The sequence below is a fragment of the Anas platyrhynchos genome, chromosome 2, assembly GCF_047663525.1.
Source record: "Anas platyrhynchos isolate ZD024472 breed Pekin duck chromosome 2, IASCAAS_PekinDuck_T2T, whole genome shotgun sequence".
Classification (NCBI taxonomy): Eukaryota; Metazoa; Chordata; class Aves; order Anseriformes; family Anatidae; genus Anas; species Anas platyrhynchos.
The window spans coordinates 109,635,809-109,660,033 of record NC_092588.1 but is presented as its reverse complement, the minus strand read 5'-3'; the positions used below and the strand labels follow the sequence as shown (position 1 = coordinate 109,660,033).

The 24,225-nt window shown below is 38.2% G+C and overlaps 1 protein-coding gene across 7 annotated transcripts in view; it reads right to left on the bottom strand.

The window, feature by feature from the left end:
- Window positions 1–24,225, bottom strand: part of CDKAL1 (CDKAL1 threonylcarbamoyladenosine tRNA methylthiotransferase) — a 494,283-nt gene that overhangs the window by 66,234 nt on the left and 403,824 nt on the right. The gene's annotated exons all lie outside the window — the stretch shown is intronic.

Sequence of the window (24,225 nt, the reverse complement as noted above, 5' to 3'; positions counted from 1 at the left end):
TTCTGATTGTACATGTCAAATACAGATAAAATCTCCCCTTTGCATTGAGGTTCAAAATGCCATCCCCTTTCAAGGCAAACAATTCAACTTGCACTGCATGAGCATTAGGTCGTCTGTTTTTATACAGAATTCTTACCAATGCCATACTGTGAGAAACACTCTGTAGCCAATAACTTAGGCTCAGGCGAGGATCTCAGTGAAGTAGTAATTTATTCGCGATTGCAATGGCGGGCGCCCCACAAGCAGGAGAGAGCGCATCTACTAGTTCCAAAACACAGTTTATATACCTTTTGATGGCAGGACCCTCCCCTGTTTCCCCACTGAGTGGGTAATCCAGGTTCACAATCTATCTGATGCTTCACAAACAATGCATGGCCTTCAGTTGCCGGCCTGTTAAATTTCAAATTTCTTTTGACATTTTTACTGTTTGAAGTGGTAATGTTTCTTCACTTATCTGACTTGACTTGACACCGTGATTTTCACCTAATTGTCCTAAGGAGACTGGTTGTCTGCATTTTACTAGGTCGCCTGCTAAACTTTCTTATCACTGTAAGCATATCTCAGTACCACATTCCCTCCTTCTAAACAATATAACTCTGCAAAAACAACATTTCTATTCCCACAATTCCCCCTTTTTCTTTTTTTTATAAACTGTTGATTTTTGCAAAACCTTTCTTTAAGGTGCAATTTGATAGACTTCTTCTTCTTTGCTTTCTTTGCTTTCCATCTCCTCATTATCACCTTATCTGAGTAAGGTGGTGGCTCCATGGTCATTTGTTTCAATAGTGCGGTTTCAGTTAACCACTGTACTGGTCCTCTTACACAGAGGATAATGCAGCAACCAATGGCTGTCAAAACTCCTACAACTACGATCAATGTTGCAAATATGCCTATTTATTTTTTTTATTTTTTTTTATTTTTTCTGCCAATTCACTGGCAAGGGTGGTAAGCCCTTGCAATGCTCTTGTTACCGAGCCATCTGGGACACTATTGTTGGGTATAAGAGTGCAACAATGGTTGCTCAGTATTACACACACAAACACACCTCCTTCCTCTGCGAGCATCATATCTAATGCTATCCTGTTTTCCCAAGCCATTTTGCTGATGGCATCTAGTTGTTCAGTGATTCCTCTCATCGCATCCTTGGTATAATTGATGAATCTCTGCTGATTATAATAGAAATAATTAATCCAATCCACATTTTTATTGATTGTTACCCACCAGAACAGTGACTCAAACTCTGCAGCAATTTGATTTCTGGCTTTATGTTCATCTGCAACTCCTCTAGGTACCCCAATAGAATCTATGTATACTCTATCATCAAATGATATTCCTAAGCCTCTTTTACTTCCTCTGGGTATTTGTGATGTTTCTCTTTCAAATGCCAGGGTGAAGGGTATAGCTAATTGAACAAGTGCACAAGTGCCTTCCCAATTAGATGGTAGGGTGGACCATAAGATCTTCCCTCCACCGTACCACCAGAGATCTGCCCTGGGGATCTCTAGTCTTGAGCAGTTTCCCATCAAGTCCTTGGTAGCACAAGGCAAATTCTCGTAGATGCCAGGTAGCACTCACACCCTGCCGTGAGAGGCAAGCTGTATGGTTACCTATAGCTGTAGAGAATGCAGGGGGAACCGTGATACTGTTATCATGCAAGGAACAGCAAAGAGAGACTTACAGGCCTCATTTCCCCAGGCAGTCTTTTCTTGGTACAATGCAATCATACATCGCATCCCTTGGGAGTCTTTGGTCCACCACTATGGGAAAGGCACTATCTGGGCAATCGGTCATCCCGAGGCACAAGCATAGCAGTAGCTACGGTTGAGACTCTGGACGGTATATTTGACCCATTCTATCCAGGCATTCACATCCCCATACCTTGTTTGAACTGACACATTTCAGAGGGCTTCCTGTTTTCTCTCCTGTTTTCTCCTTGAGTTTCTCCCTTTCTCTGATGGCAATAGAGGATTGTTTCCATACAGCTATTCTCAATCTGGCTGTTGGGTCTCTCCCAGTTATTTGTTCTCTCTGCTCAATTGTCGTTGGGCATTTAGATCTCCACAAGCTAACACCTCACAAACATCAAACGTGACAGATTGTGGTACATAACCCTCTGTCACAGTCACCCATATTTTGATGGGGTATCCCGTTTTTGCTATTATCTGGTCATGCCTTTTGCAAGTTGCCAATTGACCAAGGCCTTCTCTGAGGCCTAGAATCACTAAAAACAAAATTAATAATCAATTTTTCCCTGTCATCATTTTTAAACCTTAGGTTTCCAAATAATTATTGATACAAAAAGTAAGATGTACACTACTACTATAACAACCCCCCCTTGGGAGCACTGCAATTCACTATAGGTCTGTTCTTTCTCTCAATCACAAGTCACAGTCGTTAGTTACCTGTGAAAATAAAAGGTTAGTTTACAATTGTAAGCTCTTATCTTGCTCAGAGTCCACTATGAGATTTTTCAATTTCAACTTCCAACAAGTCTTTTGTAGGAACAGCTTCCCAGGTACTAGCGTCAACGGATGCCTTCACTCGAGTATAGTGAGTCGAACCTTTTTCCACAGTTCTTACAGCTGTTTCAGTGGTTAGTAATTGTCCTTCCCATTCAGGCCGGAGTTGACTCTTTCCAGGTCCAAACCAGGACCCGGTTTCCTGGGTGATGGTGGTGAATGGGGAATTCCAAAGGTGGGGTTTGAGCCAACAACCCACAGGTCCTGAGAAATGACAAAGAAGAGGACAACCCCAGAATACAGTTCTTAAGAAAACTCTCTTGTTTTGAATTGTGGTATCTCATCCCTTCTGCCCAGATAGGGCAATCTGAACAGCATCTCATATGGTAAAATTCCTGTATCCTTTCTTGGTGCTGTTTAAACCTGTAGGAGTAAGCATTTTACCCAAGGAAGTTGGGTTTCTAACACTAGTTTAGTTAATTGCTTCTTTAATGTCTGATTCATTCGTTCCACCTTCCCAGAAGAGGAGGGGTGCCAGGGGCTGTGAAAATCCCACTCAATCTCTAAGGCCTGCTTTAACCCTTGCAGTAAAGCTTTACACCCATCCAGTCACATGGTCAATTAGAACAAACAAGTAACTCAGTAAAGTCTACCTGTATATTTTGGAAAGGTCAAAGCCCTGGCTCCCGTCCCCCTCTAGATGGGTTACAGAAGACCTTTTTATTTACCTTTTGACATGTGGTACATCCTCTACATATGTGCTTCCCTAAAGTGTATATTCCTACACAGACATACTTTCTTAGCACAACATCACACATTGCTTGCACTTCCCAATGACTCTTTTGATGTAAAACAGTTAATATTTGCCTCATTATCACTTTATTCAGCATTTCTCTCCCATTAGGGAGTATCCATTTTCCTTCAGACTTCATGGCTCCTGATTCCTTAAAAAAAATTTTTTTTAAAACTTTTAGTTCTTTCTTAATTTTCAACAATTCCCTGAATCCTCTCTGCATTTATTCTGTTTTCTTTCAGACATTAGATGCCTTAAATACCTGATTTCTCTTTCTCCATATTGTACTTTATTATTATTATTTATTTTTTTTTTAATACTCCCAAGCCCTGCTTTCCCAGAAAGTTGAATAGCTTGTTAGTAGCTTTCTTCACAACTCTTTTCTCCTGTCCTGACAATAGAAAATGATCCACATATTTGTTAACATTAATACCTCCTTGGGAGGTTATAATTGCTCCTATATATATATATATATATATATATATATATATATAGAACTTACCCAAATAGATAGGTGGCCCTGTAAACCCCTGAGGTAAAATTGTCCACCTATATTGTTGCTTCCGCCCCCATTTCAGGGTCTTTCTAGTAAGAGGTGAACACACATGTATGTTTGCTCTCAGGGCCTGCGAGCACTCCATTAATAACACTGTTATTCCAGTCTAACAATTTACTATTTGAATGCCCAATTTAATCATCAAATCCCTTCTCAACAAGTTAGTCCCTGCCTTGGGTACATACAATAATTACCCAGTGATCATTTTATCCCCTGGTCTCAGCTTGGTATCCCCCAAAAGTGGCACTGTTATCCCAGCCCCTTCTGCCCCCATCACTTTTTAGGGTTTCATTAGTTAATTTAATCCCTGATACTTTACAAGTCAGTAATGACCTAGCTGTTCCCCAGTGTATTGGGTTTGATGGCAAGGTTCGGGGGGGTGTGAGAGGTGTGGGGGTGGGAAACTGCAGTGGCAGCCCCCGTGAGAAAAACCCAGAAGCCTCCCCGTGGCAGGTAAGGGACAATTTCATCTGGCCCCAAAGGGGCCCACTGCTGCCCAGAGCCAAGCCATGAGCAATACAGTCCCTGCCTCTGTGAGAGCACATCCACGAAAACAAACAAACAAAGAAACAAACAAAAACCTGCTGCTCAACAGCAGTTGGGAGAGCGAGAAACCCCCCCGCAGACACCTAAGTCAGTGCAGAAGGAGGGGGGAGGAGGCGCTCCAGGCGCTGGAGCCGAAGCCCCCCTGTGGCCGCTGGAGAGGCCCCTGGTGGAGCAGGCTGTTCCCCCCTCCCCGATGCTTGGGAAACTGAACAAACACCACAGCAAATATACCAAAACTTCTAGACTGTTACTTAGATAATGCCTACATCACCTTTCCCTGCTCATTCAACTTCAAACAGCTCTGTTAAATACTACATGCCACACCTTTAACACCTTCAGCAACCCTTTTAACACTTCCTTTATCTTTCTCCAGCCTGTACTTTTCTAATACCAGCACCAAAGGCTCAGTCAGGGTCCAACTTAATTCCATACCTTTTCCCTCCAAGATAAACAACATATCAATATAGCGTATTTCATGCCATTTTCCTTCTTTCCTCCTTCTTCCACTCCAGATATTCCTATTCGAAGTGGCCAGCCTGGCCACACTTAAAACATCTTATCAAAGCCTGTCTCTGCTAGGACTCAGGCCACAACACAGGCAGCCTTCTTTGCCTGCCATTCCTTCATCTCTCTTCCTCTCCTTTCCATCCTGGCCCTGACTCCCCCTGAAGATTTTCTTCCTCTTTCTCCAACGCTCTGCCTCACTACCCGCTGCACTGTCAATACCATTGTTTCGCTCTCCTTTTTTTTCTTTTTTTTTTTTTTTTTTTTCCTTCTTATCTCCCCTCCGGACACACACCTCCAGGGCCTCCCGCAGGAGTTCACTACATCCCCCCACCTTCTGAAGCATTTTCTGCATATTTTGCCAGGCTTTAATCACACAATGAACTTTCAAGAGCCCTTGGGATACTGGGTCCTCAGGTCTCATCCCCAAGTACTTTCTCATTCTGACCCCAAGTCTCTCATATGATTTCTGTGTTGCACACTATTATTATTCCAGCCAGGATTGGCAAGTGGGTATTTCTGCCCTGCCGGTATTACCCCTGGTCCTGGAGGATGAGCTCTTTCCCATTCTTGTATAGCAGCTCTCCTCCTGATCATTCCCATTTCTTTCCCTGTAAACAACATACTTATAGACATAATTCCCTCCCCCAAGAGTATAAGTCAGGTCCTAGGAACTGGTCTAATTGTTCAACTAGGCTGTTGGGGTCCTTGAATAAAGACTTCCTCTCCTTCTTAAAAGTTCTAACCTCTCTGCTGGTAAGAAGGGGGGGGGGTAGTTCACCTAAGAGGATACACAGTTATTGTTAGTACTGTTAGTATCAGGGAAGGCAAAATTCTCAATATCTCTTCTACCTTGTTCTAATTCTTGCCAGAACCTAGAGTACGATCCTTCTTTAGGGACAGTGTTAATTACAGCCCCTGTCTCCCTTCCTGGAGTGACTGCTGCTGTCACCAGTTCAATATTAAGATTATAGGGAGCATAACTTGGCTCCTTCTCTGAAAAAGGAATCTTCTTGTTTACACATAAATTTAAAGCCTGAATTTTCATCAGACCCGTATTTTGGCCAAAATACTGCTGTTTCCTTAATTGGTTCTTTTGTCCAGACTGATACACAATATTTAACCTTTTTTTTTTAAAAAAAAAAAATATTTTTCTTTTACACTTTTACAACCCCTCTAATTTTGGGATTATGTTTCCAATTTCTTATAATTCTTCAGGAAGAACTATTAGTAGGCACTCCCCCAGGGATATCTCCCTGTCCCCTGGAACTCATATTTTCCCATTTTTCCTAACCCTCGCCAGTATGTGCTACAGAAATTTCCCTTCTGCAGTGTACCACACACCAACGTACTGAAAAATGGGGGTGTACCGCCGAGCACTTCCCCGTGCCAGCGTTACCGCACACCTATGAGTTTACCAGATTCCCTGGAACTCGTGCTTCCCATCTTTCCTAACCCTCGCCAGTATGTGCTACAGAATTTTCCCTTCTGCAGTGTACCACACACCAACGTACTGAAAGATGGGGGTGTACCGCCAAGCACTTCCCCGTGCCAGCGTTACCGCACACCTGAGTTTACCAGATTCCCTGGTGTACTTCCAAGCACTTCCCCGTGCAAGGATTACCATACACCAGATACCCGACCCCCAAGGCAATACTTAATATTTCTTACCTTGGTCTGTGCACAGAGTTACCGGATCGATTCTTAAAAACCCGGAGTGCCTACCTTCTTCCTTTCCCCACTACTTCACGGATCCTGCCTCTTTAACCAGTCTCGGGCCCTCTGTCAGCTTTCCGCAGAACCGCCACCGTCGATGCACAGGACCGCTGAAATCAGCGGGGCATGCCTTCCTGCTGCTGCGGCGGTGGGGCTCCCCAGTAGGTGACTGGATCCCGGACGAGCCCCCAAATTGTGAGAAACACTCTGTAGCCAATAACTTAGGCTCAGGCGAGGATCTCAGTGAAGTAGTAATTTATTCGCGATTGCAATGGCGGGCGCCCCACAAGCAGGAGAGAGCGCATCTACTAGTTCCAAAACACAGTTTATATACCTTTTGATGGCAGGACCCTCCCCTGTTTCCCCACTGAGTGGGTAATCCAGGTTCACAATCTATCTGATGCTTCACAAACAATGCATGGCCTTCAGTTGCCGGCCTGTTAAATTTCAAATTTCTTTTGACATTTTTACTGTTTGAAGTGGTAATGTTTCTTCACTTATCTGACTTGACTTGACACCGTGATTTTCACCTAATTGTCCTAAGGAGACTGGTTGTCTGCATTTTACTAGGTCGCCTGCTAAACTTTCTTATCACTGTAAGCATATCTCAGTACCACATTCCCTCCTTCTAAACAATATAACTCTGCAAAAACAACATTTCTATTCCCACAATACAAAGTCAATCTTTCTAACAAAATTAACTGCCAAATCAATGAAACCATTATCAACAGAAACAAATCTCCAGTACTCAATGTCATCAAAGAGAGCTGTTCAAGGATTATTTTTTGTTTGTTTTGCTGCTAACTCACTACTCTCCCACGTTTGGTCTCTTCAAAAGAAATTTCTAACTAGTGATAAAGGGGACCACAACACAACAATCCTTTGCACAGCAGGGCTCTTCAGAAGTCAATCATCATCTCCTGGTGTGCCAGCTCAGTGGTGCTTGAAAATCCTCCCACAGGGCTTTTCCTTTCCCCTGACCCTCAGGAGGCAGCTGTGCTAAAACACTCACCTTCTCATTCAGCGTATTGCATCTGAGTTCCCTGCTGTGCCTGCCATTACCATTCTCAACCTGACTGCAAGTACTTAGATCCTCCAGAACGTGAGGACTTTTAACTGCAGCACAAGTTAGAGCCACTATTTCAGTTTAAAATCCAAGTAGAAAGAATAAACTCTTCTCTCTTGCAACCTTGTTCAGTTCAGCACACTAGCCATGTAGATACTCAAAAATGAAAGCGTTTCTTAAAAATGTAATCTGATGACATTTGCAAGAAGTGTATGTAGAAAAGAAAGTAAAAGGTGTAATTAAAGAAAGGTGGGATGATCTTGCAACATTTCTTTCTTCCTCCCTGTATTTCAATAATCTCATAGGAATTCAACTGAACTCAGCCTGCTTTTTAATTGGCTTGATTTTTTTCCAGGTACAAAAGGATTTTGATGAATCCATTTATTTTTCCTTCATATTTGGTAGAAAATAAGCAAGGCACCCAAAAAGTACCTATCTGGATAATGTTGTATTTCCAAGCAGCTGAAAAAGAGTCACATGAAAGCCCAGACCAGATGCTTGACTCCCTTTTTGACTGAACATATTTCTGGACAAACTCAAAGAAATATCAAAGCTCCAAGACGTATGCCTGCCCATGGAAGTGGGAGAGCAGAATTCAAACTGTATGCAACTGTGTCCCATTCTCCATTTCAGGAATTATTATAGTAATTGAAGAAGAAAACTAATGATTACTATTGGTTAGGTAAGCAAGCATCAAAGGGACAAATGACAGTCTGATGTAAGTGCTGTTCTAACATCTGAAGTACTGCAGGTTTAGGTCACAACTCACACAGGTGGAAGGTTCCTGAATAGATGACCTATGGAAGGAGGGTGGCTTCTTATATGTACTGCACCCAGAAGATTATCAAATATGATGAAGAATGACTTAGCAATTACATCCTCAAATTCCCTCAGGACCCACAGATCCATTTCACCAGGTCCCATGGACTTGTTCACCTTTGGGTTCCTCAGATGGTCTTGAACCTGATCTTCTCCTACAGTGGGTGGTTCTTCATTCTCCCAGTCCCTGCCTTCTGGGGCTTGAGTCAATTTGGCTAATTACAGCCAGACTCCAAACTCCTGATTGAATATTTCTAAACAGTTTGATAATCAGTAAGGTCTTGAACATTTATTTGTACAAAACTAGATACTGTCTGCCACAAAACAGATAAAATCACCAGTATCTCGATACTCTGTAACTTTCTCCTCCATGCTCCTCTTCATGCTCAGCCTGATTTCCTGCATACCCATCTCTGTAAGACCAGGGATAGGCAGGAGAACATCCCAAACACAAGCTACAACTTGTAACAAGTTTTGAAGGACTTGACTTTTCCTCTTATATTTATTTGTTTTACCAACAGTTAAAAATATTTGTGTTTCATGTATACGTTCTTGTGCTTATGCAGTATTGATCGCATGGGCACTTCATTTTTGTTTTGCAGTTTTTCTGATTTCCAATATAAAACCAAATAGTTTCATCTTGTTAGAATTATTTTGATGAGGAATAGCTTACACTGCTCTTGTTTTCTGTTATATTGCTCTTATAAACCTCTATCACATTAGGCAATGTACATATATTACACAGTACTGCATTGTGCTACTAGGACAGAATGATGAAAGAGATTTTAGCAAGGTTTACGAAGTTCCTGTGGTGGTGAACCCTACTATCCTCACTGCCCGTTGTCCCCAGAGCTACTTCATGAGAGTAATGCAGGGTATAAAGTTGTGAGCACTGTTTTCTTCCTTACTTTACCATATTTGTTGTAAATTGGATGATCATACTGGCACACTAAACCTATATCTTTTTTAAAAAAGTTTTCTTTCTGTACATGAGAGTTTCTCTTACAGTATTTTACCTATATTGAAACTTAACTGGGCAGGAGGTACGGTTCTCACAGTTTTACTATGCCTTTGTTTTCCTTCCTTCTACCTTGCATTTTGAACTCTGATGCATTTATTTCTACTGGCAGTCACATTTTCTAAAATGTTTGCACAAAATTCTTGGATTTGCACAGTATCTTGGATCCTGTAAGAGACTGTCACACAGTTTAAACCAGAAGTGCTTATTTCAATAGATGCATATTACGGTTTTTACATGAAATGTTACTCCTATTACATTGCTAACCTGAATTCTTTACTAATTTTATAATGGATTAAGATATTTTACATGGACAAAAATATCACAGTTTGCAAACTAAAGTGACCCTTTTCTTTAAGATGTACTTCACAGTTTATCACTTAAAACACTACTGCATTTCTATTTGATATTGTGCATCTCATCAGACGATCCTATCAAAAATGTTTGTGTTTTTTTTTTCAGTGGAAGTAACAAATATTTTCATCTAATCCTTATGTCCCAAGAACCAATTTCTAGTTTGCCCCAATACTCTGTCTTGCAAAACTGAAAATACCACTCCCTTTCTTGAAAATTTCTGTCATTATCATCACAGAAGATGCACTGTGAAAAGGTTACATCTGGTTCCCTATAGCTGAAAGGCTCCTTTAGAAAATGTCAGTCTTTTGTCCACCCTGCAATTTGTACAACAGCTTTTAAAGCCATGATAATCTCTGAGACGCCTGCAGGTAGATGCCTTTTCCTAAGAGTCTGTTCTGCAGCTCCGTATGACACAGCACAGAACTCTCAATGGGAAGAAAAAGAGCTGGGCTAAACTGAACTGAGAGTTCTTGCACTCTCAAGCCTGAGCAAAGGGCTGGAGTGGCCCTTACAGACTGCAGTCTGCAAAACACTGAACTGCCTGTCTAGAATATAATCTGTTCTTACTAGCATATAACTATCCCATTACCAGGTGTACTAGTGGAAAACACTGCACATACATTTTTATTTGGGCAAAAAGCCCTTTTGTAGGCTCCATTTGAGGAAGTGGTTTTCAGGTAAAGCATACATTACATGTTGTAGTATATGTTGCATGCATAGAAAAGGAGGTGAGAGTATGGTGTTATGTAAACCAAAACTAAAACCCTGTATTCTAGGATAGACGAGACAAATTACAGTAGCTTCTCTGGACTGTTATATCACCTTCAGTGTTTGCACTACTAAAGCACTATATTCTGAGATTGTCTCATAATTTTTTTTTTCCCCTAAAACTCTCCATCTACTGTGCCTTGAAGAATTACTCAAGACACCTGCAGAACATCTTTCATAAAACCAACTTCATGAGAGCTCTTTTATGCATCATTGATGTAAAAAAGCTTGGGTGGAGGCACAGATCTCATATGTTGAACTGGCAGTTACTCTGGTTCACTCCCTCTGTGCTCTGACTTTATCAAAGCATTAATTCTGTAAGGCCCTTATTTGTATCTCTAGGTGAAATGTTTGTATTGTATTTGCTTTTCAAAGAATCCTCAAGGTATTTCTGCATTATTCTGAACTGATAATGCTGGTAATATTTATCACACAGAATCAGTAGTAAGAGCAACAATTTCTTTACCTGAGCTCACAAACACTTCTATAGCTGCAAGACTTGGGAAGATTAGCATAATGATTCAGTGCAGTGGAATTTAGAACTAAATCCAAAGACTCTTTTTTATCTGAAAAATACTTGGAGAAAATATTAAAGAAGCTTCCAGAAATATTTATTCATACTAATTTAATCCTTGCTCAGCCATAAACTCTTGGGGAGACTTGTTTTTAATAAATAACACTTCTCTCACTAGAAAGGACCACAATGAAGGAGAAGGTACTCTAAGATTTAAACCTCCATACTGTTAATCAAAATGGGGGGAAGAGAAGTAATTATCAAACTGAAATGCAAAGATGACACTTTGAGCTAAGCATCTTGTATTTTCATGGAGGGAGCCTTTCATCTTGTTTTGGCAGCCACTAAGTAAACACAAGACTTTGCTAATAAAGTATAATATAAATTATTAAACCATCTAGTGCATGATCAAATGCATTTCAAATTATTTTTTGAATAATTCTGCCTTGACGACTGCCAGGAGTTATATATTTTGTGTAGTCTTGCACAGACCCATTGATTGGTGTCTTTCTGAAGCTCCAGTCCCAGACTTAAACTGCTATGCTTGAAAGAAATATATAATCACATCAAAACCTAAGATTTGGCATCTGTCGATCACAGCCTAGCTTTTTGTAGGATCTCACTTCATGTTAGTCAACAAAGACATGATAGCAACTCTTTAGCTTTGAGCTGTTTTAATAGATTCAAAATATTTCTTACATGCAAATTTGTTTTATGGCTCAGGGGCACTGTTAGAGCTTGAAGTGTTAGCTAACTGCTGTGAAAAACTACTTGACTAAGCATATCTCAATATAAATTAGACTTCTGAATCTTTTAGCCCAACCAAATACATCTTACACACTTATACCACTGGGTTTAAAAACATGGACTTTTATATAATCATGCATAACAAGCGTGTGCGACAAATTAGAAGAAAACATGTTAAAATATGCATTACATATCCTACTGTGCCAGTTGAAACTCTGGGCTATTACACTTTGGAGGCATTTTTCAGATTTAAAAAACAAACAGATACTGCAGGTCACACAGATTACACATTGAAAAAATATGTAAGTTGAATTTTATTGAATAGGTCCGGAAGACATGGTTAGTTCTGTAGGTATTAAGAGAGTTCCTTTGATTTATTACTTACTAAATTCTAGCAGCCTCTTTCTGCAAATGTGGAACATTGATCTCAAAGCATAAAATAAATGGCAGACAGTGTATTTTTTTTCTAATGGAATTACATGATAATTCTGATACGAAACATCCCTGCCACCATGTATCCCAATAAATGCACAGCACTATGTTAAGAGGAAATGCCATCTACAAGCATGCTTGCATCTTATGTTATCATCTGATATAACATTCCTAGGAGCTCACTGATTCCAAAATACACGTGGAATTTACATGTTAATTTTAAGAAATAGGAAACCTTGAAAAAATAATTAAAGAAACCAGTCACTTTTGCAAATGTAACTTCATATTGTTTCTTATTTTTGTGTGCATATATATGTGTGTGTGAGTGCGAACATGGCAAATGACCATGTGCTTTAATATATTATGGAGAGAATAGAACTGAACTAAAGGATAAATACAGATTTAATATTAATTTCTCAGTAAACAGTTGGGGTTTTAGTGATAATTATGATTCTTCATCTGATATCCCCAAATCATTATCTCTGAAGTTATAGCAGGATAATAAATTGATCACAGCATTAAATCGCTGTCACTAGTCACTAAAACTGTTTTACAGTCTGTCATAGGACGCTAGAGTAATTCTGACTGCATCTAGTCTATCCTCCTGCTCAAAGAAGGGTCAGGTATGGCCCAGTCAGCTCAGGGCTTTAACCAGTTGGGCCTTGAAAACCTTCAAGGACAGAGACTAAATTTCATCTCTGGGCTGTTGTTTTCCCTATGAAGATAGTCTAGCAGTTGAACATTTCTCCTTATATCCAGTCTGAACCTCTTATTTCATCTTATGCCCGTTATCTCTCATCCTCCCACATTCATCACTGTGAAGCATGTGGTTCTGTCCTCTCAGTAATCTCCCTGTAGGCACTGGGAGACTTCTGCCAAGTTCTTCTGAAGACACCCCTTCTCCAGTCTCGAACAAGTCTTGTCCATCAGCCTCTCCTCACAAGCCAAGCACTCCAACCTCACACTGAACTCATTCCAGTTATCAATCCAGTATTTACATCAAGATGGCCCTATCGAATCAGGTCAACAAAACTCCTTAGCAGCTGAACCATGGACAAATATAAGCTTAAAATACCTGCCTGGACACGTTCCTGTGTGACCTGATCTAGGTATTCCTGCTCCAGCAGGGGGATTGGACTAGATGATCTTCGAAGGTCCCTTCCAACCCCTAACATTCTGTGATTCTGTGTAATACTTTTAATAATGGGAGGATATGCAGAGACTGACTTGAAGCTCATCTTCATTACATCTGACAGTTTGTTCCAGGTTTGTCATTCCCTACGGTGATCAACTTTAACTATGGCCCTTCCCTGGCCTGCATAGCAAGTCAGCAAAATCTTGTTTCTTACCCAGTAATACTTCCATGATCTGTCTGGCTCCTTTGGTCAGCACAGCAGAAATACCTTTCCCATTTCTCAACCTGATCAACACTACTATCTCCTATCTGCCCTGTTTTCTTTCTACTTCTCCCCACTTCCCTCCTGCATTATCTGACCATATAGGCCCTCCTAATAAAAATAAATAAATAAACAGAAACGTCAATAGGAATAGAAATTTGGAATGATATCCTGTATAATGATTTTCCGTCCATGTCACACAGACACACCTCTAGAACATCCTCCTCCTACATTAACAATTAATTCAAACTTTAACATTCCCACATTCCCATGTAAGAGTCTAAAAGAAATCAACTCTTCCTCTATAAGTTACTGCACTTGAACTCACCGTTACTGTAAGGCTGCGCTGGTACTTTCCCTTGGCAGACATCTCTTTGCTCTCTTCCGTGTTCTTACCTAAGGGTAAGGTTCTGAGGTTCTTACCCTTAGAATCACAGAATCATAGAATATCCTGAGTGGGAAGGGACCCACGAGGATCACTGAGTCCAACTCCTTTTTCATCAACAGTCTTTAAGGATTAGTAGTCCCTCAATGAACCCTCAAAACTCAAAATGTAGTTAAAAGCTAGAGAGAAGGCTATGTAGCTGGGGTTTATTAAATGATTTTCTTTGTGATGTACACTTTGAGGAAGAAGGAAACAACTAAAAAGATCAACTAACAAAAGAAACAAAAAGAGTAATAACAAACAACTAAAGAGAGACAAGCCAAAAACACCTCCAAAACATTTAAAACACAATCTTGTGCTGCTTTGCATTATACTCACTTGTTTTAGCTTGTTTCTTTATAGGTATCTATAAATCCTTCCAGCCAGGAGTTGACTCTTTTTTTACATATTAATACTTTGTGCTATTATTAAACTTAGTGACACAGTATCCTCCTGCTATACGAAGCATGCATTTTCAAAATAACCTGTCATTCACAATCAGAAGCAACATTTTGAAGAATAGTCAGTGTGACGTCTGGATTCTGAGCTTTTTTCTTAACAAGGTGTGTGGGGTGTCAATCACCACACCAAGGACCTCACATCACAGGAAAAAAGTGACATGCAAGCTGGCATTCCAGTTAGGATTTGCAACCACAAGAGAACTGAGGGAGCTTCTAAGCGGAAGACTTTTGTGATTCAAAAAAAATCACAGTCATCTAAGTAATGAAATGAAGAATGAATCTAGGAGCACAATGTGGACAAATTCAGGAAGGGGATCTGTCACTATTTATTTCCCTGTGCATAGCACAATTTTATAAAGGAGATGGCAGGTGCTTGCTCTGGGCACTTATCTGGTAATTAGTTGGCTAACAGACAAATCTGCTTCCTAGAGATCACCAGCAAAGGATTCGTGGCTTTGAAAATACATTACAGTGAATTACAGAATATACATTTACTTGTAATAACAGTGCATACTATTTTTCCAAAGTCAGTGAGCATACCATGGCCTGTCTTAGTGTATGCTGTTCTTTAAAGGATCATACAGATATAAATATACATATATTTTAATATTTTAAGGTTATGTCTACAATGCAACAATTTTGTTGGTATATTTTGTTTGATGACAATAGAATGACAACAAATTAGCAGTATGTGAATGTTATATATAGATTCCACTACAAATTAATTATTAAATGAAGTATGATATACTTCTTATAGCATAAGCCTTTAGAGACCATCACCTTTTTGCTTTCTTTTTAAGCCTTGAAATAACAATGACAATTATATGGAGATCAATAATAGGTACAGGCAAAGAAACAAAAGGTTTCCATCAGAAAGAATATCCTAGTAAAATGAACAGCTGGATCTGGAAATATATATTAATGCCACAACAACCAATATAGCTGAATGATACTCACGTATCAGCAGTGAAATGAGTAATACTGCTTTTACTTGGAAGTGAACTCTATGATCATATATTAAAACACCAATTTTAAGAGGAATTCTATACTCCTAAATAGTAGAAAGTGTAAAATACTCAAAGTCATTCTAACCGTTGTTATTTGCAAAAAGCACTGTGATAAATATTCAAGAAATATCTCAAGAGACATGCTCTCAAAATCAGGAAGAGTTTACAAAAGATCTTTCATATGGCACAGAGTAGAATAAAATGATATATGTACATGTTCTTGACTAAAGTCTTCCTCTTAATCCTGGAGTATGTCAGAATCCTGAATTTATGGTGTTTTTACCTATTTCTGTAGAACCAAGTATTACAAACAGAGCATTCCAAGGAGGCTTCTACATTGTATTAAAAGACAATCCTTCTTACACATCCCTTCTTACACTCCAGCCTCATGGATAATAAACACGGTAGGAGATGAGCAATAATAATATTTAGGAATTATATTAGTTTTCAGAGTTTCAAATTCTATACCAGGATGTAGCTGTGGGTTCTATTTGCCTCCCTCATTTTACAGGTAGAGAAACAAAGATTAAAACGTGTCTAGAGCTGTAACTGAAGTCAGCTATATGGGTCTCTACAACTCCTGTCTTAGATTCCAGCTGTCAACAGAAGCCAGCGTAGCCTCTAAATCCTTTTATCTCTGTGAAGCCTAAGATTTAAATCCATTTTCTTATGTGCCCTAATATTTAGTCTCCTGACAAATTCTCCTGCATTAATTTTCATGGACTTTTCCGCCCAGTATTAAATACTTCCAGTTGCTGAGACTGTAGATGTACAGCAAGCACAGCTGGAATCAGTCCTCTGTGAAAAGGAGCATTTCATGCAAGTCTGACATCTAACAGCTAATAAAGCATGACCGATCTTGACCAACTTTGTGGGTTCAGTGGCAATATAAAGGTTTGCTTTTCATATTGTCATGGCCTCTTTCCTTTAAATATCCTTAGTTGTGTTAGGAGGTCTCCCACAGTGCCAGTTAGCATACTTCTGAGCACCTGAGGGAGCGTCTTGAAATCTGAGTCTCGTTTTTTAATTTCCCACTCAGCCAAGTTCAGCTGCAGTTAATGGAGGACTCTCATGGAAACATCAAACACTGGTTACTGTGATTAGGCAAACCTAACTGCTCTATCACAATCTCTGTATCCCAAGTCTCTGCAAATGATTCATCAGCCATTCTCCACAATGAAGATTACATGAGAAAAAACTTTCTTGGCTTGCTGTGTATTTTATGCTAGATAATCATGATAGCACCTTGGCGCTCTGTCTAAGACATCAAAGAACAGTAAGTATCCAGTCTACAGGCCGTAACGAATATCTACCCTCAGGAGAGCATTTCTATCTTTCAGAGGGTGGTCTGACTAGACAACCAACTTTTCTATCTGTAAAGGATTGAAGAGCATAAGCATGAACTTGCACCTTATCATGCTTAAATACCAGCAATTTGTACCTCAGCTGAGAGCCTCCAGTGAATCGATGGGACCTCAATCTTCTACATGGGTTTTTGAACAGTGTGCTCTATCAGTTTTTACTTGATAACTCCTAGAGGTAGGTAATGAGGAGAAAAATCAGTTCCCCTGGATTTAACTATGAGGAAATGAGTGATAATTTCATTTTTTTCCCTCAAGACTTAATACTTTGGAGTTAATTTCTCTTAAATGCTGAAGAGTCATTGCTGCAATATGCTTGAACACATGCTACAAAATGTTTTATAATTTGTAAATATCTGGTTCCAAGCACTTTAAACTGACTCCCATTGCATTTCTTCACTATACTGACCTTTTAGTGGACACTGTGAGCATCTTTCTCTGCCTCATCTCCATGTGTGAAATGGGAAGATGAAAGCTGCATTTCAGAAGGATAATGTAAATGCAAGCTTAATATTGTTTCTGAAGTACTCAGAAGTAATGGGAGTCATAGGAAAGGTTAGAAAGAAATTAGTAACTCCCTTGAGAGTGAGATTTGAACTGTACATAGTAAATAACAGTACTATTACACAATGGACAATGAAGAGGAAAAAATATCCAACAATTGCTTATTAAATGAATAGTCTCAGCTCTATGCAAAGAAGGAAACAAATCTCTGTGTGTAAAAATAGTGCATAAACACATAATTAGAGGCTGAAACATAATATGGTTGGCATCTACATGGAAAAGAAGAACTGAAATGCTAGAATTTCCTTACTTCAGAGTACTTCACTTTACACTCCAAATAATTTGTGCACATACGTACATGAGAAATGTCATTCTTAATTTCTTCTTGTTATCACATATCATAGGTCTTCAGTGTCCTTGCAGTGTTATACTTTTCTCTATATATATACCTAAAAGGATACTGGTCTGTAGAACACAACACATGATATTTTAGTACCGTTTACTTTTCCCTTTTGGTGTTTGGTTGTTGGTTTGGTCTCTAGGTGAATATAAGCAGTAACTGGAATCAACTCCCAAGGAGGCCAACTTAGTTAGTTGTATACTATTAACTTTTGATCCTACTCATCCATTTCATCAATGGAAGAGTAATCCATTAAGTTTCATAAATGTCAAAGGCTCATAGAAGAAAGAGATCTAAATCAGTGCTCCCATTGAGGAAAAGGTCAAAGCATAGTCTCAACAATCTGTGTTTTTTGCCATCATCCTCCTGACCGGTCTGCACTCTATCTCTAAATCACCTACGATAATTACACAAACCAGCTATCATAAATTTTAATCCACAGATCAGTCAGAGAAGATAGGAAGGATGCAAAGAGGAAGCTGTGGTTTTTGTTGCAGAAACATGGAAAGAACCATAGGACTCAAACTATGGGAAACCAGGCTTCATTTCAACTACTCAGTTGTTCATTCTCTAGCTCTGTGAACGCAGCTTTCTTGCACAAAGACTGTCTTTGCGTCATAGCGCTTCAAAGCTAAATGCAAGACCAGATGAAAACTGGATAAAAAATAAATACGAGAGGGAGGGAGAAAGGAAGGGAGGGAGGGCGGGAGGGGAGGAAGTAGTAGCGCTTAACACAGGGAGCAGTGTTTTGACAAACTAGTTTGTTCATAAATATCAACAGTCTGCACTTCACATTTCCCCTCATCTTTCCACAGCTGAAGGATCTATCTGACTAGATACTACCATTATACAGAAATGTATGTTAGTAGAATGATTTTACATAAGAAATTGTTGCAAATGTATTTCTTCTACTTTTGAGATTTGGCATGTTAGGCCTAAATTAAAATGGTCACGAGCTTCTATCAAACACGGTATCAGTAGTTGCAGGCCATTTCCTTATAAATGAGGAAAAGATAAGGTTCTTATGACAGATTGATAGGATTTATAAGTGAGTGAAATTCCTTTCAAAATTTTTCTCCTGCTTCTCTGAAACCCGTATAATCTTTCCTAAAGCTAGGCAATAGTAAGATGCACACTGCTTTCACAGAAATAAATGAAGAAAATCTAGGATGAACACAAATAGAAGATGACCTGAAAATGGCAAATAAATACAAGATGCCTACAGAGGTGGTAATCACAAGCCCACAGAACGGTAAGTATAGGACTTAATTTAGTCTTTAACAAACTGACGGGTTTGAATTTTAAAATGCTTTATGTCTCTCTCCATACTAAAGCTTAACAGCACTAGAACAGGATTTTTATGGTAGAAGATACTCTCACACACATATATCTATAATTCATTCCTTTCCAGCTATTAAGGGCTACACATCTGGCTTTTCCCTCTGGTCCTGTGGCAGAATCTGATTATGCTGCAGAATGTTAAGCACTCCTCACTGAAAAAAACTAATGAACTAATGTTTCTTTGAACAGAAATACTTGTTGAATAGTTCAAAGAGGAATAGAATTTCTGTCATTCTAAGCAGTATTTCCATTACTTTAATAACTCTATGTCAGAAATATTTTTTTTTGTATGATAATTATGCTATCTGCACTTATCAGAGATTTTGTATGTGGGAATTGCAAAATAGTTTCCATACGGATATGAGAAAGCACAGACAGATGGACTAAAATGACTTACAATCATATATGAACTCATGTCAAAACAAGGATAAGATTTAAAAGAAAAAAAAAAAAAAAGAAAAAAAGCCTCTAATCCTCATAAGAAGACCTCTTCTTGAGGACCAGAAATCCATCTGGTCAGTATTATGCATAGGTACTTCTCAGTTATTTGATTATGATTTCTTTTGACAAAAGGAAGTGATGAAATGTACTGCCTACACACCTTTGTTCCATCAAAAGTATCTTCACAAAAATTTTCAAGCAACCCCAATTCAAAATGGAGCATTTGTTCAAGTTCTTCCTGAGCATACATACATACGTATATACATATATGTATATATATATATATATATATAAAGAAGAACCTATCAAGTTAAAAGATATGGAATTTAGTTATTTTTTATATATAGTATCATTGCAAGGAACACAAGGCTACACTGAATCTAAAGAAAAAGAATATTAATTTTCACAGGGCCTTTTCCTTTTTATTTTGCCTTTAAGATCTGGATATCCAGACAGTCATGTTTCATTTCTTTCACTATTTATCAAATCCATATTCATCTCATTTTGTAATACAGGGTAGTCAATCCTTTTTGATAGGCCATGAATCTACTTATGAGCCTTACACTGCTATGCCTTGCCAATTACAAAACCTGGCATAAATTCATCATGTGATTAATAGCTACTAGTTCTTCTTCTCCACACATTACATATGCTCCAACATGTATGACTCTGTCCTGGTGTCCACTGGAAAAGAGGGTGCATGTTGTACCAGGCTGGAGGCTGGCCATTTCTGCGCTAGAATAGTGACATGCACCTGTAGAGATGGCTTTTTTACAGGCCAAGTCCCACAGAATAGTTTTCTACTGGTAAGGCCAGGTAAAAAAGGCAAAATCAGAACTGTTATACAGAAGAAGTTGACAGCACAGTATCATCAGCATTCATTATGTGCCTTGGTGACTTATGCTGAGCTGGAAGATGGAAACTATTTTCTTACAGAATGATGAGTTATGTAGGTCAAATATGGTCTGCCTTCAGGCCCTTTATTATTCTTTGTGATTATCATCACCCAGAACAACTACAAATGTGAATTTATTTTTAAGAAATGTTTATCACTGAAATCTTCTCAACTTCACATTTTTTATTTTACAAATAGCCCTTCTCTCCAACAAACTACTTAAGAAAAATATGCAATATTTCTTGCTCACATTGATCGCTTAGATAGACAAATACTTCAACTTTGTTTTTGACTTTACACAAATATATCTTAATAAAACTGATTTCATGACAGTGTTTGTGACTTCAACAATTAAAAGGTGAAGTACCACTGAGTCCATACATCTCCCTAACCATAATTCCAAAGTCTCAGTTTCTGATAGTACCTGGGATGAAAGAAGTATGTTCTAGTTTTTCAAAGATCATAATTTTATTATTGCTCCAAACCTGGGTTGTCAACCTGACTCAGGTAAACGAAATGAATGCAAATACTCTGAAATTTTAACATGCTGTGGACTTAACTTTCAAACACATGAAAACTGTGATTGAAGCTCTCTGACTCCTTCAGAACCTCAAAATATGGAGTGTTTCTGATGCATACCCGCAAAACTGCTTAGAGCAAACTTCCAGTGAAAACATACAATAACTAATGAACAAGCTTGGGAGTCAATTTTAATGTAAAAGAAAGGCATAACACCTAAATGGCCATGCAAACAGATGGAGCACTAATTTTACTCAGTGGGAATATTTATGAGATTTGGGTTACATACACAAACCATCACATCACACCACCACCACCACCTCTCATAGTCCACCGAGTCTTCAGTTCAAGCTTCTGCCCTCCCTAAATTGGATTAGAAAATTATATCAAACCTCTTTGTACTTTCTGGATTTTAACTAATATAAATTACTCTGCCTGGCATTGGAGTAAGTCAGTAAAAAAAATAAATCTTTCTACAACTTTAATCAGAGTTCTAACATCTGAGATAATAAATTAGAGGTACTGGGGAATCCTTCAAGACATTTAAATACACAATAGGAAGTAGAGGATGGTTATCAAGATTAGTGTACTACACAATAACCACAAGTAAAGCTGTTCTCTCTAATAGGTGCTTAAATAATTAGTTACTTTTCTAAATGTTTCTTTTACTTAATGATCTTCAATGAAATCCACAGGAGCAGCTTGCTTTGGAACTTACTACGAATAAGAACTGAACCTGGAATTAAATAAATTTAAGTGTCAGGTCTCATGAAAACCTTCAATGTAATAGGCAAGGAGCCAAATTTCTTAGAGGTAGAACACAAACTTTTAAAGCAATTATCCCTCTTGTAGTTTGGGAGGACTCCTTTAAAAAAATATATATAATCTTAGGCTGACAGAGAGATTGTGGGAGGGCAAGGGTTTATTTCTGTTGTTGTTTGGTCCAGTAAATTTGCAACAACATGCTTTATTGTATAATGGCATGATTAAGTCTTTGATCTCATTACATGACAAAGAATCTAGAATGAATGTTAAACTTGATATGGAATACAGCACGAATAAACACAAAGTTATTGGATGCTACCTCTGAAGAAGATCTGGGTTAGTAAATTTGCTTAGATACAACTGTTGGCTGTCTTTAAAGATGCAGTCAGTGATTGTAGTATATACATCTGAGTCACATTAAATTATAAGATGCTAGCATAATTAGGACCATATTCTTGATAGACTAAATTTAAAATTCTGGAATTTCACATCTATGCCACTAAAGTATGGCATTTTGATGACCTGATATTTTAAGATAATGTTTTCTCCAGCATACTGACCAAATAAAATCTCATCCTTACTACTCAACTGTAATTTAATCTCAATTAAAGATGTAGGCACCGTAATTTACCTTTGATTTTTTATACACAGATATTCCAATACACAAAGTATCAAGGATTAATGCATTAAAATGTTTATAAAATTTAATAAAATACTGATAAAAATTTTTAAAAATATATTTGTCCTATTGAAAAGGCTTTCTTACCTTTTTATTTATCTTCTACATACCCTTGACACCACCAAAAAATCTCTTAGTGTTACTGGGAACAATACTCAAAACACAAACATAAATCAGTATACCCAAGTACTATCAAAGTTTGAGTAGGAATCTATGATTATGAATGGATGGAAGTATTCTATTATAACTTAAAATATTGCTGGATCAGATCAACACTACTTTAAAAGATTTGTCAGAGTAAAAAAGTTATTTGAATAACACATTCATATGTATCTTGATAAATGCTCATTATCATTAAAAAAGTCAACAAGAGCAGAAGGGATGATTTTTAAAGGCTAAAATACCAGTCATCTACCGAGAATGTAATAAAACTTTTTGAAGGTGTAATAATATTAAAGAACAGAGAACACCCTAATTTCCTTTTAACATGCTTTGCTGATTTCTTTGAAATTAGATACACTTTTTCAACATTTTGAAGTTAAAAACAAGCTTAATCTCATGACAGTAATTTTCCAAACAATCTCAAAGTTAATGTTCCCTTTCACTCCAATGATTTTGGCAACCAAGATATTTCTAACATGCAGAAGTTCAACATTTCAGTACCTTGCATGAGTAAAATCAAATCTACTGATCTTTCATTTGGTATTGGGGAAAGCTATATAACGCTTCTAAACCTCTATTTCCTCTCAAGGGCTCCCTGTGCTTTTTTCATGCTGTCCTACTTTTTCATGGTGTATTCTTGTAGAAAGACTGTGAAGATTACAGCACTGATAGATAAGAAAGGTAGGAAAATCATCCATCTCATAGTTCCTATTCATAGGTAAAAAGAGAAGTAATAAGAAGAAAAGGGAAGACTAAAGAATACAAGAAAAACAACAACATGCACACAGGCTGAATATCATTCATTCATTTACCTTTGTCTACGCTGGCATTAAATTCCACTGCAGAGGAATTATAGTCAAACCTATAATAACTTTTGTTGGCCCAACCAGTTGGAATTAGATGACCTCCAAAGCAACAGACAAATTAAGAAAAGTTGTTTGTTGCTTCCCCCTCCTTCCTCTCCCCCGAAAACAATTAACACATAGACAATTTATGAACTGGTATATTAAGTAATAAAGCATTAGTAAAAACAATTAGCTTTTGATTCTTTCCAAAGAGTCTGTTGGTTAAAACTCAAATTGAAATGAAAAATAGATTCTAAAAAGAACTCCTTTCTAAAGGATGAGTGTCAAGTAGTTAAAATTACCATGGCTACACATTTCCAATTTGTCTCTAAGTCAAAGGAGTGCAGAACCCATTCTCCCATCTTACAGTGCAGCAGGAGGTCAAGTACTAGAAATAATACACAAAATGACAAAAGTATTTTAGCACTTGATGGTTCTACTTCTAGAAGCAGGAAAGCCAGAACATTTCTTTTTAATCTTCTCTCATTCTCCAGAAAATTACTTGTAGTTGAATCATCCCAGTCATTACTATTTCCATTTATTGCATGCACTGCAGATAATTAACATAATTATGTAATTTAAAGTGATTAGACAGTGACATTCAGCCAACTGTCCGTTGAGGAAATGGAAAGTAAATAAAGTTCTTATCTTTTCACCTGAAAAGGTCTTGAAAGAGCATTTGTTTGAAAAAGAGCTATGCAAAATGTGTTGTTTCAGCTGAGCTTTGAT